This window comes from Macrobrachium rosenbergii, chromosome 10 (genome assembly GCF_040412425.1).
Source record: "Macrobrachium rosenbergii isolate ZJJX-2024 chromosome 10, ASM4041242v1, whole genome shotgun sequence".
In the NCBI taxonomy this organism is placed as follows: Eukaryota; Metazoa; Arthropoda; class Malacostraca; order Decapoda; family Palaemonidae; genus Macrobrachium; species Macrobrachium rosenbergii.
In genome coordinates, this window is record NC_089750.1 from 34502323 (window position 1) to 34523579 (window position 21257).

General features: G+C 40.2%; 1 protein-coding gene across 2 annotated transcripts in view; it reads right to left on the reverse strand.

Moving 5' to 3' along the window:
• sotv (exostosin glycosyltransferase sotv) overlaps positions 1-21257 on the reverse strand; it is a 546319-nt gene that overhangs the window by 421788 nt on the left and 103274 nt on the right. The window lies entirely within an intron of this gene.

A 21257-nucleotide genomic window follows, 5' to 3' on the forward strand; every position in this document is an offset into this window, starting at 1 on the left:
AAAACCTTGTAGAGGGATGAATAAATTTGTTTGTATTTAGCATTTCCCAACGTTTTGTGAGAGAGAGAGAGAGAGAGAGAGAGAGAGAGAGAGAGAGAGAGAGAGAGAGAGAGAGAGAGAGAGAGAGAGAGTGTGTGTGTGTGTGTGTGTGTGTGTGTGTGTGTGTGTGTGTGTGTGTGTGTGTGTGTGTGTGTGTGTGTGTGTGTGTGTGTAATTGTCGTTAGCGTGTGCTTCGGTTGTTGGAAGAGGGATGGGGTCGTTAGTTTGTTTACGGTGCTGTCTGGCTGTGCAAATGTTGAGGGAGTTTTTTTTCGGTTTTGAGAGAGTCTTGAGCTGAGTTCTGTGCAAGGCGGACATTGATGGTGGATTACTGTATGTTCCGTGAGTCGAGTGTTTTCTGTTGGATGTCATTGTTGTCTGTGCATGTGTCTCTTCCTTTTTGCTCGTTTTTTTGGGGGTTGAAAGTCTGTTTTCGGTTTCGTTTGTGTAATTTTGTCTACTGTGTTCGCGACCGTGGACACATCATCCATCTCCCAGCAACCGAGGATCATAGTGAGTATTGTATGTGGTTATATGTTCGGTGTATCTGTGTTGTGTATTGTTTTTTGTGTTTTTAAATCCCGCCACATAATATTTGGCGCCCAACGTGGGGCAGCTGGTATTGCAGCTGCAATTGAGATTGGTGGCTGGTAGTGTGACTGAAGAGAAGGATGGAAGAGGAACTGGTGAGGTTGAGAGAGGAGAATACGTGGTTGAGGGGTGAGAATGAGAGATTGAGGAGTCAGTTGGAGGAGATGGGGGGAATGCTAAGAAGTGCAAAAGAAGAAATGAAAGGGGAGATGAAAGAGTCAGAAGAGAGAATGGAAGACAGGATGGTAGAGAGGATGGATAAAAAGTTGGAGGGAATGATGAAAAGTGTGGAAGAAATGGTGAAAGGTATGTTCAAGGGTGTTTTTGGAGAAGGGGCTGTTGGAGGCAGGTCCTCTGGAACGTGTGAAGGGGCAAGAGAGAAAGAAAAGGAGGAAGAAGTGAATGGAAGCGTGAGTGATGAAAGTGATGTGGGAATAGGAAGCAAGAAACGAGAGAATGAGAGGCAGGGTAAGGAAAAGGGGAATGAAAAGCAAGAGAAGGAACAGAGGAAAGTAAGGATAAGTCAGGGAAGAAAAAGGGAAGAAGGGAAAGGAAAGGAAACTGGTAAGAAGGGTAAGGAAGTGGGAAAGGCAGGAAAGGAGGGAGAGGGTGAAGGCAGTAGTGATAGTGAGGTGGATGGAGGTGAGTGGATAAAAGTGGATAAAAAAAGGGGAAGAAGAGTGTAATGAGTAAGATGAATGTAAGTGCAGAAGTGGACTCTTTGTATTCGGAAGAGGGTATGAAAGGACAGAGTAGAAAGTAGCCAAAGTGAGAAAGAAGTGAGAAAGGCTATGTATGTGAGGGAGGTACCCGGTGTGAAAGGTATAATGAGTATGGAAGTAGGGATGTGCATGATTTCTTTAGGGAGTATGAAAGGTTTTGTCAGGATAAGTATGGGGAAAGTAAGAGAGTGTGGGCACGAGAATTAGGAGAATATTTGACTGGGTTTTGCTTGATATGTATAGGGTTATTATGAGTGTGGGAGATGTTGAGTATGACAAGGTGAAAGCTAGACTAGTTGGGCAAGCGAGGCGTATGAAAGCGAGTGTTAAGTATAAGAGGAAGAATGAATTTGATGAGGCAAGAACGAAAGCTGGGGAAACCTTGTCACTGTATGCTTGTAGGCTGGAGACGTTGGTGAGGAAGAAGTTTGGGGATGATGGGATAGATGAATGTAAGGAATTAGTACGGAAGTTGTTAGGGACAGTGCCAGATGGAGTTAGAGAATTTGTGAACTTGAAGCGGAAGGAGAAGAAAAGATGGACGAATGAAAGGTTGACTTGGGGAGAAATTTTGGAAATTGTAGAAGATTATGAGCTTGACACGGTTATAAAAGAGAGCAGAAGTGTAAGTGTAAGGGCTGGGGTAGATGAGAGAGTGCCAGAGTTTGGAAGCTTTAGGGATGCAGTGTTGAGGGGCCCAATGAGAATGGCCGATAGTGTAATAGATACGAGTGTAAGAGCAAGTAATGTGGAGGTGCCAGTGAGGATGAATGATGGGTTTGTAAGGGAACAACGGGTTGGACGGGTCAGGGATAGTAGTGTACAAAGGGAAGGTCGGTGAGTGGAAGTCGAGCGAAGTGTTTTAGATGTGGAAAGGAAGGACATACAAAGAATGAGTGTAGGTGGGCTTTAGGAGCGTGTTTGGTGTGGGCAATCAGGACATTTGGTAAGGGAGTGTACGAAAGATAGGGGTTAAATGCTACCGGTGCGGACAGGTGGGTCATATTGCTAATGGTTGTAGGGTACCCCAGTGAATGTAATATGTGGCAACTGTGGTAAGAATGGGCATTATGCGAGAATGTGTTCAGAACCGAGAGCGAAGTGTGACGAATGTGGAATGGAAGGGCATGTATCAAGTGTATGTAGACGAAAGAGGGTGACTGTGACAGCGAATTCGGGAAACTGAGTGTGAAAGGGGTTCAAATGGGTGGATCCTCCAGGATGCAAGAGGTGCGTGTGATGCATGTACGTGAGGGGTTGTTGCATGAGGGAGGTTTTGCTGGAAAGACTGACGAGTGCATGAGTGTGCAAGTGTGTTGTAAGGGAGTAAGATTGATTGCCTTAGTAGATACCGGGTGTAGTATGAATGTCATATTTAAGAATGGATGTGAGAAATTGAGAATACGTGTGAGATTAGGAACTGTCAGGGGGGAAGTAAGAGGGATTGGAAATTTAGGAGTAGCAGTGGTTGGAAGAGTGTGTGAACGGTTAGAAATTGGGGGTGTAGTGGTGGATGAAAGTGATTTTTGTGTGATTGAGAGTAATGAATGATAAATATGATATTTTATTGGGATGTGAGTTTTTGAAAAAATGCGGGATGGTGGTCCGTCCCTAGTATGAATGTAATTGAATTACGTATGAAAGGGGATGTGCTTGGGGATTTGTATTTGGGGAAGGATGGTAGGGTTGAGCAAAAATTATGGAAGAGAGTGCCTGTAATTGCGACAGAGAGGGTAAAAGTGCCACATGAGATTGGAGAAGTTGTGAGTGTGAAAGTGGCATGGCCGGATAGCCTTGGGATAGCCAACAATGATAGGTGTGAGTATGTGGTTGAGGGAATAGACATAAATAAATTAGTCAGGGCAAATGTGTGTGTATATGATGGGGTTTTGAACATGGGAGATCCGAGGGTATATATAACGTCATTGCCGAGTGTCAGGAAGAAGGATGTACCGGAATATGTGAGAGAGAATGGGGTGTATAAATGGTTGAAATCGAATGTGGGTGAACCAAGTATGCATGAGAGCTTGTGTATGGAGGATCCGCAATTTGTTTTGATAGAGTATGGTAGGAAACGTAAGAAAGGGAAGAACGTAAGTAAACTGAATGGTCGTAAGTTGTGTGATAGGGGTGCGAGTGCCAAAGTGAAAATGAGTGATAAAGCGTGTAATACGGATGAATGGGATGGTATGAATAGAACATTATAGCATATGTGGGTTTGATATAACTGAGTTGACTGAACGTGTAGGGGTAAGTGAACGGTTGGAGGTGAGCGAAAGTGTAAGAGTAAGAGAGCGTAGCAGTGATAGACGAGTGATTGAAAGCATGAATCAATCGTTGCAAGAATTGGAAAGGTCAATGAGTGAATGGGATGGGTTAGTTGAGGAATTGGGGAGGTATTTGGGAACGAGTTAGAGGGGGTATAGATGAGATTGTGGATGAAATTGAGAGTGGTAATAGTGAAGAAGATAGCGTGAATCTGAGAGAGAATGGAGGAGAAAATGTAAATCTGAATGTTGCTGGAAGAGAGAGCGAGTCTGAGAGAATGATTGCGTGCCCACGAATGCGATCTAGAGGACCTGCTAATGAGCATCCGTGGGTGTTGCGTAAGGCGATTTGAAAGAGGTGTGAAAGGTGTTGGTTGGGAAATGCTAAAGGGGGAGAATTATAGAGGATGAATAAATTTGTTTGTATTTAGCATTTCCCAACGTTTTTGTGAGAGAGAGAGAGAGAGAGAGAGAGAGAGAGAGAGAGAGAGAGAGAGAGAGAGAGAGAGAGAGAGAGAGTGTGTGTGTGTAATTGTCGTTAGCGTGTGCTTCGGTTGTTGGAAGAGGGATGGGGTCGTTAGTTTGTTTACAGTGCTGTCTGGCTGTGCAAATGTTGAGGGAGTTTTTTTTCGGTTTTGAGAGAGTCTTGAGCTGAGTTCTGTGCAAGGCGGACATTGATGGTGGATTATTGTATGTTCCGTGAGTCGAGTGTTTTCTGTTGGATGTCATTGTTGTCTGTGCATGTGTCTCTTCCTTTTTGCTCGTTTTTTTTTGGGTTGAAAGTCTGTTTTCGGTTTCGTTTGTGTAATTTTGTCTACTGTGTTCGCGACCGTGGACACGTCATCCATCTCCCAGCAACCGAGGATCATAGTGAGTATTGTATGTGGTTATATGTTCGGTGTATCTGTGTTGTGTATTTTTTTTTGTGTTTTTAAATCCCGCCACAACCTTAAAGGTAAATATGTTAAGTAAATTAGAGAATGACACAGCTCCTGTGAACACTACCAGAAGCTATTAAGTTTCCAACAAAAACTAGTATTCATCCCAGCCAGGAAAACTGTTCCATTTTCCTTGCACGCATACTTAATTGATCAATGGGTTTGAATCATAATAATACACACACAATAAAAAATAAGGAAAAGGAATACTGTACACAAGTTTATGCACCTAAAGATCAAATGGCAAAGTCAAGCAGAGAGTCCTGAAAGACTTCTGAATTCACCGGTGGCTGGAAGCAAAGTGGAGTGCAGACCAACGGGTGGGCAGGGTTCCCCCTACCTGTCAGCAGTTAACTACCTTGTCAATAAGTCTGAATGGCCATTTCCAACTCATGCTCAAAGCTAAATCCTATGTAAAAAAAGAAGGTTTGTATTTGTTGTAGTTTTCAAAAATACTGTAATAGTGTGGTAGGCTATGTCATAAATTGTGCTCCTGTAGGATTTGGATGTCCAAATTGAGATAAGGGCTGATTCTGGATCTATTTTATGTGAGGAATTAAAAAATGGACGGTAAAAAATTTTTTTCACCTCATTTTGGGGGGTCAAATTAGCCCTGAATAACCTTGACTTTTTTTATTACTTTGAAAACATATTTGCACTTATCTCATTGATGTATCCCCTTATTTCATAGCTTACATTATACAGACTTGTATTTTATTGAATGGTAATTATTCTAGGATATGTTTCAAAGTCAAGTGAGGTCATTGTCACCCAAAAAGGTCAGGGTCAAATCACAAATACAAGATTTTAACAGTGAAATCATGATCCTTGAAATTACAGCAAGTAGTATTTTAACACACACTCAGGAAATATTGGCAGTTGTGGTTGGACCTGAAAGGAGGACTGTCATCACACTTGATCTTGACCTCTATGAATGGACACTCAAGATGCAGCAGTCAACAGGGAATAATAACTGGGTTCTCTGGGCTAGCGAATTGCATATAACCATGGATGCTTTACATGCTCTAGCAAAATACACTGAGGGCAACGGTCTTGATACGGTTGCTATTAAGACATCCATCTACTCTCCCGCAGCCTTACGAGCTATCTTCACCGGAAATTCATTCAAAAGAGTAGAATACAACCTAATGAATGCACTGGCTTGCTTTTACATGAAATTTGATGCTGTTCTTGGTGAATTTCCTCCCGGTCCTCTGATATGCCAATGTGAGGAGCTCAGAAAGAGCTTGCATGGTCAGGACCCAAAGTGTTTGGAACATTCTGAAGCTGTTTGCAATCACTACAAAGAGATACAGATGTCCACACCTGGTGCTGGGGAATTTGCAACCTTCTTGGACAGCTATACGACAAAAGTTGAAGTGCTTCTTCACCTCATCTGAGCAAGTCGACAGAATGTTTGGGAAGGTTTTCTAGCTGCACTGAATGAGCAAATCAAGTACTTTATGGCGCATGATTTGTTCAAATATGCCCGACTCATACCTGTCCATTTAGCATGGATGAAAGCTCTTGAAAAGGATGATCCATTGACATGGGCCGCACTGAAGAATGGGGATTTCTGCATCCGAAAGTCCGACACACCTTTCTGTCTTGTTTGTTGACCAGACCCTCAAGCAAGAAATAAAGAAACTGAAAGGGATCGGCAGCATCACTGGTCTAACACAGCAGGGGGGTCTACTTGACCCATTTCTCCTCATCCAACCCGAACTCTCAAAAATTGTGGCAGATTTTCAAAACCACTATGCTCGAATTTGTGGTCCTAGGGAACCTGGTAAATGCCATTAACAACTCTCAGGTGAGATAGCCACACGATCGACAGCAAATGCTCTCAAGCTGCAAGACTGCATTCAGCTTCACTGTGAAGGTAATACATATGAAGATGAAACACTGCTGAAAAGCACTGTGTCCTCGGTGGTCATACCTGAACCAGCAAAGTTGGACATTCTGAACAGGGATGAGAAGGGACAGTTAGCTTACAAGACCTTAGTTGACGAGAGATTGCTAACTCACTCCACAATATCAATTTGGAATCCAATGAAAAAACTGAAATTAAAGACACATTCAACATGGATGCCAAAGCAGATTGTGCGTGTCAGAGAAAAGATTATCAAATTGCGTGAGGAATGACAGCTGTTGGCTAGATTTCTTGTGATTCAGCAATCTTGACCGGAATTGGTACCGAAGTTGGCAGGTACTATAGCAGAATGTGAGATCCAAGATCTTTGTTTGCTAATGACGGATCTCTTCTTATCCTGACCGACAAGAGTAGCTTGATGCATGATGTTGAGGAACAAGAGAACATAAGCATATCAGAGGTACCATCGGATGTTGACTCAAACAACAAAAGGGTGATTGGTCTGCCACTTGAAGAAAACAGCAATATGAATGAAGCTGCGATTATATTTGATGGCATGGCTGTCTTGTAAAGTATGAAGAAGACATCTGCAATGAAGATGATCATTCATCTGAAGATGGCATTCGTGAAGAGAATGAAACGCTTGATGAAGGGGTATAATGAGGGCCGCATCGTATTCGACATATACTTGAAGGTGTCCCTGAAGGACAAAACTTGTGCTAAACGTGCCGCAAAAGTGTAATCAACAGAGTTCATGGTGCATGATGAAATAAATATTGCAAAGGTTACACTGAAAGAACTGCTAGCTAGCTTAAAAACAAAACCCCAGCTGACTGAGTTGCTTGCTAAAGCTCTCAGGCTTTTGAGGGTTCAAATCAAGATCTGGTTGTATCCTATGTTGAAAAAATCAGGTCCAACCGTTCTCAGCTTCTGCGACAGGACATGATGACACATAACCATGAGGAGGCGGATACAATGATTCCGCTTCATGTTCTAGATATCATTAGAGAGTCAAGATCTAAAACAATAGATGTTTGGTCTCCTGATATAGATGTACTGGTGCTTCTAACGGATCTGATCGCAAATGGACACTTAGAATCTCCAACAATTCTTCATTTTTTTACTAGAAAAGGAGCAAAACACAGGGTGATTGATGTTTGTCATCGAGTATCAGCAATAGGACTCGAAAAGTCAAAGGGCTTGATTGCTCTGCACCATTTCACTGGTGCAGACTGGGGAGGTAAATTCATTGGAGTTTCCAAAAAGACGTGAATTTCAGTTTACTTTTCACTGCCCCATTCGCTGGCATGGGCCATGAACCCCTAACAGAAGAAACTATGTATACTTGGTAAATGATGAGAATATGCCTGCAAAGCATCAGCCAATTGAAAGATTTGTTTGCCAAGTATATTCAGCAGAGAGCAACACAGACTCTGTTCCACCTCTTCGATGGGAACTATTCCATAAGAAAAACCTGGAGGGCGAAAAGCTTCCACCACCGCGAGGAGCACTTCTACCACACATTGCTAGAGCAAACTGTATGGCAATGAGAGACAAGCCCTACACTACATCAATGCCTGAGCTTCCAGAACTTGCCCAAAATGGATGGGAGATCACTTCTAATGGAGCTTATCAACCTGTCAGATGCCTTAAAGGACCAGCACTCAAAGCAGTTCTGGAGCTTGTCAAATGCGGGTGTCGTGGTTCATGCGATACAGTTCTCTGCTCTTGCCTAAAAAACGGTCGTCTTGTACACCAATATGTAAATGCACTGACTGCTCAAATGCTGGCAAAGAATTTGACCTCAGCAATGATGCTAATGACACTGATTAAGATTGAGACTATCAAGAAATCTTGCAGTTAAATTTCTTAACATGACACTGATTAAGATTGAGACTATCAAGAAATCTTGCAGTCAAATTTCTAAGACAAATTTCACCAATTTAAAAGATGATGCATTTGATATATATGGCCTTGATTTTCAAGTGTGACCTAATTTCTGAAAACCTTGAGGTGAGTTTTAATCTATGCCTGATATTAGTGCTGTAAGATCACTCACTGATGCCAACAAAATTAGTGTATCTCTTCACAAGATTAGCTACTTTCTGTAGAATTATGGACAAAAAAGTTAAAGGTCATTAAAAGGTCATATGACCCCTTAAAAGTGACGGGAAAATTTGTTACCGTCCATTTTTATAAATCTTGTATCCCAATAAAGCAAAATCTACCACTAACTCAATTTGGACATTAAAATCCTAAGGATTTACATAATATACCACATTATAATGTGTATCAATGAAACAAACTTTATTTTTTTGCTTTGTTATGTATATATTCTTTATTATTACTATTACTTCATGATTTTTAATTTTAGTGTTTTTGAAGTCATGTTTCACTCCCTTAATGGTGAACCTTTTTCATTTCAGCCAGAAATGATGAGAGTTCACCCTAATGTATGTTGAATGTGAAAGCTGCACTGTTAAAGAAAGTGGAGAACTAACTGATTTACAGAAGGAAATGATGGCCATTGCAACAAGAACCTGTGTTCGCATGTTAAATAATAAAGCTGAAACTGGAGGACTCTGAGTCAGTGCAGAATGCAGCATTACTACCAGAGTGCAGTCATGCGTTCAGGTTGAGAGAGGCTTCATGTTCACGGTGGAGAGGGGGCTTCATTGAGAAATTTAATAGACTAATCAGAGCCTCTAAGTATACTCTGAAATGGAGTATTGTTGATCAGTGTTGTGATGTTGGTTTGAAGAAGAAAATTACATTTTTACAATAAAATAAAGTTTTATCTATACTTACCAAGTAACTACATAGCTATTAGTTTCTAACTATTGCGGCAGCTTAAATTTGAAATTCGCGGTAGCATTCCAATATTCTGGTGTAACTCGCCCCATCCACTTTCGGGGAAGGATAGGTACAATACTACTAAAGAGCCCAATTTGTTTGTGCCCTATGACCATGAGAGGGGAGGAGGGAGGGCTCGGATCATGTAGTTTCTTGTGTAAGTAAATACAAAACTTTATTTTATCATAAAAATGTCATTTTCATAGAAGTTACTTACCAAGTAACTACACTGCTGAATCCCACATTGACAGGGAGTGGGATACATGGGTATATATGCTACTTAAAAAACACTCATAGATGGAGATGAATTTTGAAATAGAAAGTAGCTACCATTGATTAACCCTTAAACGCCGAGCCTCTATTTACAAAAGTGTCTGCCATACGCTGGCGGGGTTTGAGAGTTAGCGCCAAAGCAGAAAGAAAGTTTTTTTATTTCAAAAAATCACAGCACGCTTAGTTTTCAAGATTAAGAGTTCATTTGTCGCTCCTTTTTTTCTCATTGCCTGAAGTTTAGTATGCAACCATCACAAATGAAAAAAAATATCATTATCATATATAAATATTGGAATACATGACACCGCAAAAAAAAATTTCAATATAATTGTATACAAATCACGCTGTGAGCAAAACGATTAAAGCTAATGAGTTATTTTTTTTCCGTTGTATTGTACACTAAATTGCAATGATTTTGGTATATAACAAATTGTAAAACGATCAAAGCAACACAGAAAATATTATCACAAAATGATGCATGAATTCCGTAATGCGCGGGACAAAATTTTTTTTCAAAAATTCACCATAAATCGAAATATTGTGCTAGAGACTTCCTGTTTGTTGCAAAATGAAGGTAAATGATTGAATATTACTAGAATGTAAGAGTTTTAGCTTACAATTGCATTTTTCAACCATTTCGGTCGAGTCAAAGTTGACCCAAGGTTGAAATTTTGGCACTTATCGTGATTTATATGAAAATATTTCTAAACTCTTAAAAGCTACAACCATGATTTATTTTTTGTTGTATTCTACATGAAATTGCGCATATTTTCATATATATAACTTTATGTAATGGCTAATATAAAATGGTGCAAAAATTACGACAAAGTGACTAAAGAAATTCTGAGATTTTCAGCAGAGTTAGTGCGTGCAGAGGTAAGGAAAAAGATTTTTTCAGAAATTCACCATAAATCCAAATATTGTGCTAGAGACTTCTCGTTTGTTGCAAAATGAAGGTAAATGATTGAATATCACTAGAATGTAAGATTTTTAGCTTACAATTGCGTTTTTCAACCATTTCGGTCGAGTCAAAGTTGACTGAAGGCTGAAATTTTGGCACCTACCATGATTTATATGAAAATATTTCAAAACTGATAAAAGCTACAACCATGAGTTATTTTTTTTTTGTATGCTACATGAAATTGCACACATTTTCATATATAAAACGTTATGTAACAGCTAATATAAAATGGTGCAAAAATTACAACAAAGTGACTAAAGAATTTCTGAGATTTTCAGCAGAGGTAGTGCGTGCGGATGTAAGGAAAAAGTTTTTTTCAAAAATTCACCATAAATCAAAATATTGTGCTTGAGACTTCTCGTTTGTTGCAAAATGAAGGTGAATGATTGAATATTACTAGAATGTAAGAGTTTTAGCTTACAATTGCATTTTTCGACCATTTCGGTCGAGTCAAAGTTGACCAAGGTTGAAATTTTGGTAATTATCTAGATTTATGTGAAAATATGTCAAAATTGATAAAAGCTACAACCATGAGTTTTTTTTAGTTGTATTCTACATGAAATTGTGCACATTTTCATATATAAAACTTTATGTAACGGCTAATAGAAAACTGCAAAAATTATGACAAAGTGACTACAGAATTTCTGAGATTGTAAGAGCCTGACGCCGTCTCTTCCAAACACGTGTGTGTTCATCGTCCATCGGAGTGGCGAGACGTTTTGTGTCTTCACAAACAGAAACATACACACAGTTTGATACAGAAGATTCGTTGGAACATTATGAGCACATGATTAGAATGCTTGCATGGCAATGCAAGTAGTGGTGATTATACATAGATCAAGAGAACAATGGTTAGGGAGAAACAGACGGAAATATTGTAAGGTTGAAATCGCGTTCCTTTAGAGAAAGAAAACGAGATACTCTTGTTGTCTTGTCCACTCCAATGGACGACGAACACACAAACACACACGTGTTTGGAAGAGACGGCGTCAGGCTCTTACAAGATTTTCAGCAGAGTTAGTGCGGACATAAGGAAAAAGTTTTAAAAAAAAATTCACCATAAATCGAAATATTGTGCTAGAGACTTCTCATTTGTTGCAAAATGAAGGTAAATGATTGAATATTACTAGAATGTAAGATTTTTAGCTTACAATTGCATTTTTTTACCATTTTGGTCGAGTCAAAGTTGGCCGAAGATTGAAATTTTGGCACTTATCGTGATTTATATGAAAATATGTCAAAATTGATAAAAGCTACAACCATGAGTTATTTTTTTTTGTATTCTACATGAAATTGCACACATTTTCATATATAAAACTTTATGTAACGGCTAACAGAAAACAGTGCAAAAATTACGACAAAGTGACTAAAGAATTTCTGAGATTTTCAGCAGAGTTAGAGCGGACATAAGGAAAAAGTTTTTTTCAAAAATTCACCATAAATTGAAATATTGAGCTAGAGGCTTCTCGTTTGTTGCAAAATGAAGGTAAATGATTGCACATTACTAGAATGTAAGAGTTTTAGCTTACAATTGCATTTTCTTACCATTTTGATCGAGTCAAAGTTGACCGAAGGTTGAAATTTTGGCACTTACCGTGATTTATATGAAAATACGTTAAAACTGATGAAAGCTACAACCATGAGTTATTTTGTATTGTATTCTACATGAAATTGCACTCATTTTCATATATAAAACTTTATGTAAAGGCTAATAGAAAACGGTGCAAAAATTATGACAAAGTGACTAAAGAATTTCTGAGATTTTCAGCAGAGTTATCTGATGCTTTCTTTTGGGATATGAAAGAAATTCGCGCATGCGCAGCTGGGTCACACTTGTAAACAAAACAACAGCGTGATCCGTGAACTCCCAGCATCCCTCAAGGGGCGTGATTTAAAATTTTTTGCAAACGAGGCCTATAAGTACTTTTCCGCGAATATTTTAAAAAACTTTTTGTAGTCGACATATTTTACGTCCACTCGGCACCCGACAGACAACTTTTGTCAACGTAAAGTATGTCCAGTCGGCGTTAAAGGGTTAAAATGCTTGTTGTAACCTACCTGGTGAGAGGGCTACAGCAGAAAATTACTGCCTCTGGTCAGAGATCATCTTGACCACAGTGGTGTGGCAGTGAACCCAGGTGCGCCTCTACATCAGTGAGAGTTTTGCAGCCGAGGAGTACTCCAATGGCTGCCAAAGCATACAATAAAAACAAGAGCTCTTGCCCTGGGCGGAGTATCACAACCAAGACCATAAAAAACAAGTTACGCATACACATATAAAAACCAAATAACCACAACCCATTCATAACAAGACACAATGAGTGATAGGTGCTCCAGATACACAGTACCCTCCAAACTTCCCAAAACTCGACAACTTATATTCAAGGCGAGTGGACAGAGGAATGGAAAGGATAACTCCTATCCTTCCTCCCCCAACACCATGCCAGCCATGGATAATGGGCCTAGGGTACTGCAGTTCTCATATACAGTCTCAATACCATGCAGTTAAAAATTGCAAACACTGACCTGCACCTCCAGAAGGTGGACTGCACAATTGTAGCATGAGATAAGTTTCACTTGAAGGCCAGCAAAGTCGCTACTGCCCTAATTTCGTGGGCTTTAACTTTGCAAATAGGCAAGTCTTTCTCTTCTTAAGTCTCAATGTGAGACTCGGAAATCATGTCTCTCAAGAACGCCAACGTGCTCTTGGATAAAGGACGGGCTGGGTCCTTGACTGAGCACCAGAGGTTAGGAGACGTGCCACTGATTCTCTTAGTCCTCTCCAGTTAATACCTCAACACTCATACTGGACAAAGAGCTCTCTCTTGGTCTGTAGGTCTCAGAATGTTCATTAAACTCTTGATTGTGAATGAATGGGGCCAGGGATAGGCAGGGATTTCATTCTTCACTATGAACCCCATAGTGAAGGAGCAGACCATGTCTCCTTGTGCAAATCCTACCTTCTTGCTCAAGGCCAGGGCTACCAAAAAGAGGGTGTTCCTTGTGACTTCCCTGAGGGATGTGGATTGAAGAGGCTCAAAAGGAGGGCCTCAAAGCCATTTTAACACTACATCTAGATTCCAGGACATGGAATCTGTCCTCTCCTGCTTTGAAGTGTCTAGTGATTTGATTAGATCACTGATGTCCTTATCAGCAGAAAAATCCAGAACTCTATGTCTGAATACATTGTTTAGCATCGCTCCGTAGCCCTTGATCGTGGGTGTAGCTAACCCTCAGGAAGACCTTAAAAATCGCAAAAAGTCTGCTATTTGCGCTACAGAGGTAGAAGTAGATGATACATTATGTCTCCTGCACCAGCTGCAGAAGATTGCCCACTTGTTCTGGTACACGTTGGAGGAAGACTGGCACCTACACCTTGCAATCGCTTCTGCAGCTGGTCTCGAAAAACCTTTCACTCTGACAAGCTTCCTGACGGTCTGAAGTCTGTCACAGCTAGAGTGGATAGTCCTTGACGGAACCGGTGAAAGTGCGGTTGCTTGAGTAGATTTCGTCTCTGTGGCAGTTGTCTTGGGGAATCTACCAGAAGATCGAGGTCCAGAAACCACTCCTTCTATGGCCAAAAAGGAGCTACCAGGGTCATCGACATGTTGTTATGCGAGAGATACTTGTTGCTTACGTCTCTCACCATACTGAATGACAGGAAGGCATAGACGTCCAGGTTCGACTAGTCCTGGAGTATCACGTCCATTGCCCATGCGAGAGGGTCTGGGGCTGGCGAACAATACAAGGAAAGTCGATGGTTCCTCGACGTTGCAAACAGATCTATCGACAGTTTTCCCCACCATTTCCACAGGTTGCTGCACAACTGCAGATTCAGTGTCCATTCCGTGGGTAGGACCTGTTTGCAACAACTCAATTCATTTGCTATGACATTTAGCTTGCCCTCTCTAAAGCGGGTGACAATTTTGGTGTGGTTTTCTTGTGCCCAGATGAGAAGTTCTCTGGCTGCTTGATACAGCGAAAAGGAGTGGCTCCCTCCCTGATTCCTTATGAATGCCAGAGCTGTCATATTATCCGAGTGGACTATGACTGTGGTGATGAAAGTTGCTGTTGCGAAGTGCTGAAGGCCAAGTGTGTCATCTTCAGTTCCTTCACGTTGATGTGAAGTCCTCTCTCGGATTGTGACCATGTCCCTGATACTTCCTTGTCTTCTAACTGAGCCCCGCAACCCAAATCTGATGCATCAGTGTTAGGTGAGGTTGGGGCTCAGAGGGCATAGTGACCCCTTCTGAAAACCTTCCTGTCATGAGCCACCACCGAAGGAACTCCCTGATCTCAGGAGTGATTGTGAAGACAAACGAGTCTGGGAGGGTCTTCCTTTGCCAACTGGCCTTTAGGAAGAACTGTAACACTCTCATGTGTAGTCTCCCCACAGGTACAAACTTCTCTATGGTTGAGAGGGTGCCCAGCAAACTCATCCACTCATTGGCCAAGCAGGACGGGAGAGAGAGGAAATTCCAAACTGTCTGGAGGCAGGATTGGACTCTCTTGTTGGAGATAAAATCCTAAAAAGTCTGAGAATTGTTCTTCATTCCCAAAATACAGAATCAACTGAGTCGGGACTAGATGGGATTTATCTAAGTTTATCAACAGGCCCAACTCTTGGTCTAACAGAAGTATCTTTTGGAGGTCCTCCGTGCAATTTGATTCCAAGGTGGAGCATAGGAGCCAGTCATCTAGACATAGACAAATGTTGATTCCCATGATATGTAGCCACTTTGCTAATGGGGCGAGGACACGGGTGAAAACTTGAGGGGTTGTAGAGAGGCCGAAGTACAGAGCTTGAAATTGGAAGACCTTGTCCTGGAACACAAACTGCAATTCAGGGCACGGATGTCCAGAACAGGTCTCCAACCTCCAGATGACTTTGGGATGAAGAGCAAGCGGTTGTAAAACCCTGGTGTGCTTACATCTTCAACTATCTCTATGATCCTCTTGCTGAGCAGAGACGAGATTTCCTGTGACAGGGCCGAATACCTCTCTGAGCCTAAAGAGTACACTGCCAAGTTGATGGGAGATGACACTGAGGGAGATTTTTCCCTGAATAGGATGGAATATCCCTCTCTCATCACTTTAAAAACCCAAGGCTCCACATTTCTGTCCTCCCATTTGCTTAAAAAATGTGGAAGTCTGGCCCCCACTGGTACACAGAGGACAGTATCCTCACTTGCGAGAGGAAGGCTTGCCTGATGACTTCTTGATTGGTCGGACTGACCTAGGATACGTTCAAGAACGGGGTTGGAACTTGCCTCTGCCGCCTCAAAATGGCTGCTGCTGTAGTGGCGAGATCATTCTTTGTGCAAAAGAAATAGAAGAAACATGTCCTGATTCTTTCAGGCATTTGGCGAACTAAGCCAGCAAGTCTTGTGTAGACTTCTTTTGCAATTCCATTGCAATATGCTCTACTGAGGCACAGGGGACCAAAGTTGTGAAAAGAAGCGTGGACCTCTGGGAAGGGGTGACCCCTTTGGCAGTGAACGAACACCACTGTTCTCGCTTCTTGAGTACTCCCACTGCAAATAAGGCCACCAGCTCCTGGGGTCCATCCCTGATCACCTTATCTGTGCATGAAAGTACAGTACTCCAGCCTGTCTATAGCGAAGTTATCTTACAGGGTGGCACAATCCTCTATCTTCTTTTCCAAAGTGCACATAGTCCAATCGAAAACCCTTAAGATCTCATAGCCCTTGAAGATGTCATTCGTCCGTGGTCGAGTTCCAACAACGTGAATAAGATCTTGGATGAAGAGAATGCAGATCTCTGGGACGAGTCACTCAAGCTGGAGAAGTGCCCTTGGGATTATTATTAATATTAAAGTAGTTTAACCAGACCACTGAGCTGACTTTCAGCTCTCATAGGGCTGGCCCAAAGGATTAGATTAAAATATTAGGTCCAGGCCTGAGGCCAAGCACTAGGACCCAATAGCTCATTTCGTACAATGATGAATGAATTAAATTGAAATTAAAAACTGCATACAGGCACATCCTCTCACACTGAAACACATACATACAATAAATACGTTTACTCAGACTTCCTTACATTCATACTAAAAAGGTATATTAAAATTCAGAATATAAATTAAGCAACATTTAAAAATTTTGCCTTTTTTTTTTAATTCAACAAATGTTAAAAGGGTTTTCATGCCTTTATTATCTACTTTTTATATTTTATTAATTAAATTACAGTTCCTCAAGAACATCAAAATTGGAATGATTGAAAATGTAAAAGACTGACAAAATTTCTTTCACTGATCTATTTCCAAAAGTTTTCATTCGTTGTTGGTCATACTTTGGACACTCACATAACACATGTCTGATTGTTATTATTACCCTGCACTGAGCACTCGGGAGCTGGGCCATGTGGGCTGCTCATTAAGTGCCCATGTGTCAGACGAATATGGCCTATTCCAAGACGTGTTAAAATTACTTGTGTGTCTCTCTCTCTGATATGATGAACTCCATTTTTTAACCTTAGGTTTTATTTGTTTCAATTTATTACTTTCAGGTTCTTCATCCTATATCTATTGCCATTTATTTATGATACCCATTTTTATGTGTGTTACATAATCAGTAACTGGGATATTCACTTTTGATCTTGTCATGTGAGTTGCTGCTTTAGCTGCTTTGTCTGCATCCTCATTTCCTTTGATCCCTGCCTCCAACATATTTCTACAATTTTTCCATTATTGTATAAGTTATGGAGATATAATTTACTTTGTTGTACTATATTATTTTTTGATGTGTAACTTTGAATAGCTTCTATAGCGCTTCTCGAGTCAATAAAAATCACAAAATTATTGAATGGTGATTCTTTAATTATTTTTATAGCTAATGCAATTCCATACGATTCTGCTGTAAACACGGAAGCATTATTAGGAAGAGAGAACTGATAAGATTTGTCTTGGGACACTGCAGCATATGCCACTCCATGTTCTGATTTAGATCCATCTGTATATATTGCGTAATGTGGACCTTTTCGGCTTATATGCTCTATTGTATGTTGTCTATGGTGTTCTGGTAGGAGGCAGAAACTCCCAAAGAAGGAGCTTCCCCAGTAACATAAGACATATACCTCCTCTTCGATAGATGTGAAGGAGGGGCGCAAAACAGTCTTGCTCAGATCCCTCTTGTCTGTCAGCCAACACTCAATGCCTGACATGGCTTTCTTTGACAATGGGAGCTTCCGCAGGCTGTCTCATCATGAATGCCGAACCTGGTGAAGACGGGGTCGCTGATGAAAAGAAATCTGGGAAGCAAAACAAGAAGTACTTCAACAGGGATGCATAGGCTGAAGGCTGGCCCTGTTAGACGTCTTCTTCTTTGGACGAAATGGGCGAAGGAGCTAGATCCATAGGCTCATGAGACACTGTCGGTTCCTGTAAAAGGTCTAGGATACTGTCTAGACGTCGCTGAATCGGTTCCAAGGAAGGATCCTGAACCAAATGAGGTGCAGTGTGTGGCGTAGGATGCCTGGATAAAGCTGGCGCCAGCTTGGAAGGGGAGCTGGTGCACACTGACGACCGCACATGCACTATGTGTTTATCCAATCCCGCAGGAACTTCAGATCCCTTGGGTCCCACTGCATGCTTGCATCCCTTAGATCCCACTATTCTCTTGGATCCCACTTGATGACTGGATCCCTCAGATCCCACTAGATGATTGGATCCCTCGTATCCCATTGGATGCCTGGATCCCTCAGATCCCACTATATACCTGGATCCCTCGGATCCCACTTAACTGAATCCCTTGGATCCCACTACACACTTGGATCCCTTTAGGCGCTCGGAATACACTGCAGACACGGATCCCTGGAATCCCACTGGGCACTCAGATCCTAATGCACGATCTGTGGTTTTCTTGGGAAACCGTTTGGGCATCCAACACTGGCACTCTGACAATGACACTGCAGGTGACACATTACTAGGATCGTCCCAAAAACTACAAGATGGTCTGGGGCTCTGTTCCCGATCTCTGGTCCACTTGCACAGGATCGGGAATTCACACTCAGCTGCGGATACTGGCCTTTTCAATGGCTTAGATGCACTCTTAAAGTGCCAACTGTGCTTCTTACTTGCATTAGACTTGGATTCATTGGATCCCGAATCTGAATCACTCGTAGTAAGGGCATGAACTCCAAGATGGATGCCTTTCCAGCGGCTGTCCGCTGAGTCCTGGGATCCTCGTACAACAGGCTCCGTTGAGGGGGGTGACTACCTGTGGGCAAACCCCACTGACCTCCCTTGGACTTACGGTTTGCCTCCTCCCAGGTTTAGGGGGGTTTGACAGGGACCTTCATCTAGGAGTGTCAGTGGGACGAGTAGCCACCTCCTCCATTGACACAACACTTGCACCATGATCACTGGCACTAAACTTATCCATAAAGCTGCCTCACTGAAGCCCCTATCTGAGCTACAGTGTTAACTAAGAGACCGAATTTCTGGTCTATTCTGGCTTCCAGGCTAGCAATGGCATCGGGTTCAGAAGGTTGGGAGTTGGGTAACGGAGTTACAGGTAAAGTCAGAGGACTGGTGATAGGGGAAAAGGCAGTTACAGAAGTCGAAAGGGAAGGTAAAACAGGAGAACCCTGACTAACTGAACTTTTAGCTTCAGCTTTAGCAGCTGCTCTTCTTTGTCTAGTTTTGTCAAGTTTATCCAAATAACTAGCCAAAGTCTTCCATCCCCTGATCCCACTCTCTGCACTCATTACAAGTCAAGTTGGAAGAGCAAATTTGTCCTCTACAGTGAAAACAAATGGTATGCGAGTCATATCTGATTGAAGTCTGGTATTACATCCTTTGTTGCAAAACCGGCTACTTGTAGAACTGGAGTCCGACATCCTAATTAATATGAAAAATCCAAGCTAAATAAGCTAACACAGTGCAATTGCTACTAAAGCAAAGAATACTTGACCATAGTGCAATCACTATCAAAGCAAAGAATACTTCACCAAAGACGATGAAAACCATCCGGTGAACTATACTAAGATCAAACAAAAGCTGTCGCCAACAACAGATGTTTAGCTGTTAACCGGTAGAAGTGAATTGGGCTCTTTAGTATCATTGCACCTATCCTTCCCCGAAAGTTGGCGAGGCGAGTTACCTACACCAGAATATTGGAACACTACCGTGAATTTCAAAATTAAGCTGCCGTGATAGTTAGGAACTAATAGCTATGTAGTTACTTGGTAAGTAACTTAAATAAAAATTAGTTATTCAGACTGTCTTCCCCAGTGTTCTTTGATGCTACAAATAAGGCATGTTTTTCTTGAAGAGTGAAAAGGAAAATACAACTAATGAGGGACAAAATTAATATATATATATATATATATATATATATATATATATATATATATATATATATATATATATATATATATATATATATATATATATATATATATATATATATATATATATATATATATATATATATATATATAATATAATATAATATAATATAATATAATATAATATAATATAATATAATATAATATAATATAATATAATATAATATAATATAATATATATATATATGACTATTTATCACATCACCGTGATTCATATACAATCAGAAAGCTACAAACGTCCTTTAATATCCAATTCACTCTACCTCGGAAATAATATATTTTCATATATGTTACCGAAGGGGGAATTTTTTTTTTTTTGATATAATAATTCCACCATCCCGTGAAAGTCGAACCAGCGACAGGCGAGGAATCAGGACTACAGTGACGCACTAACGAAATCGGGCGCCACTGTAGTCCTGATTCCTCGTCCGTCGCTGGTTCGTTCACGGAACGGTGGAATTATTATCAAAAAAAAAAAAAAAAAAAAAAAAAAAAATTTCCTTCGGTAACATATATGAAAATATATTATTTCCGAGGTAGAGTGAATTGGATATTAAAAGGACGTTTGTAGCTTTCTGATTTATATATATATATATATATATATATATATATATATATATATATATATATATATATATATATATATATATATATATATATATATATATATATATATATATATATATATATATATATATATATATATATATATATATATATATATATATATATATATATATATATATATATATATATATATATATATATATATATATATATATATATATATATATATATATATATATATATATATATATATATATAAGAACACAGAATAAATATCATATTTTGTAGAAAAACTTGACAAATATGTCCCAACATTGTTGTTATGAATGTGTCGAATGTATTGTACTGAAGGCTTCTTGTTTTAAGAGAATAAAATGTATTCACTGGTTTCTTTTGTGTCTTGTTAGAACTATCAATATTTTTTCTGATGGCCATCAAATTTTACATGGAGGTTGAGGTTTAAAAAAAGATTAGATTAACTATTAAATTATGTGTATGTTCATAGGTTTAAACTGGTTGAGGGTACCGTCATGACATTTGAGTGAGCAACTAATCTAAGAGAAATGTATATAATTTTTTGTAGCTTTTTTAAAAAATAAGGCAACTATGTAAAGTTTGTTTTTGTTGTTATCCTTTTACACACTGCTGAGCCCATTTTGTAAGCAAAGTAATTGAAAAAAAGCCACATTGGCAGTATTCTGCACTTCGGGGTGGGTCCTGCAAAGTCCTAAATCCACAACATTGTGGAAGAACAAACAAAATTTATACAAACATTTAAGGAATAATTCCAAAAACGAAACATTGAAT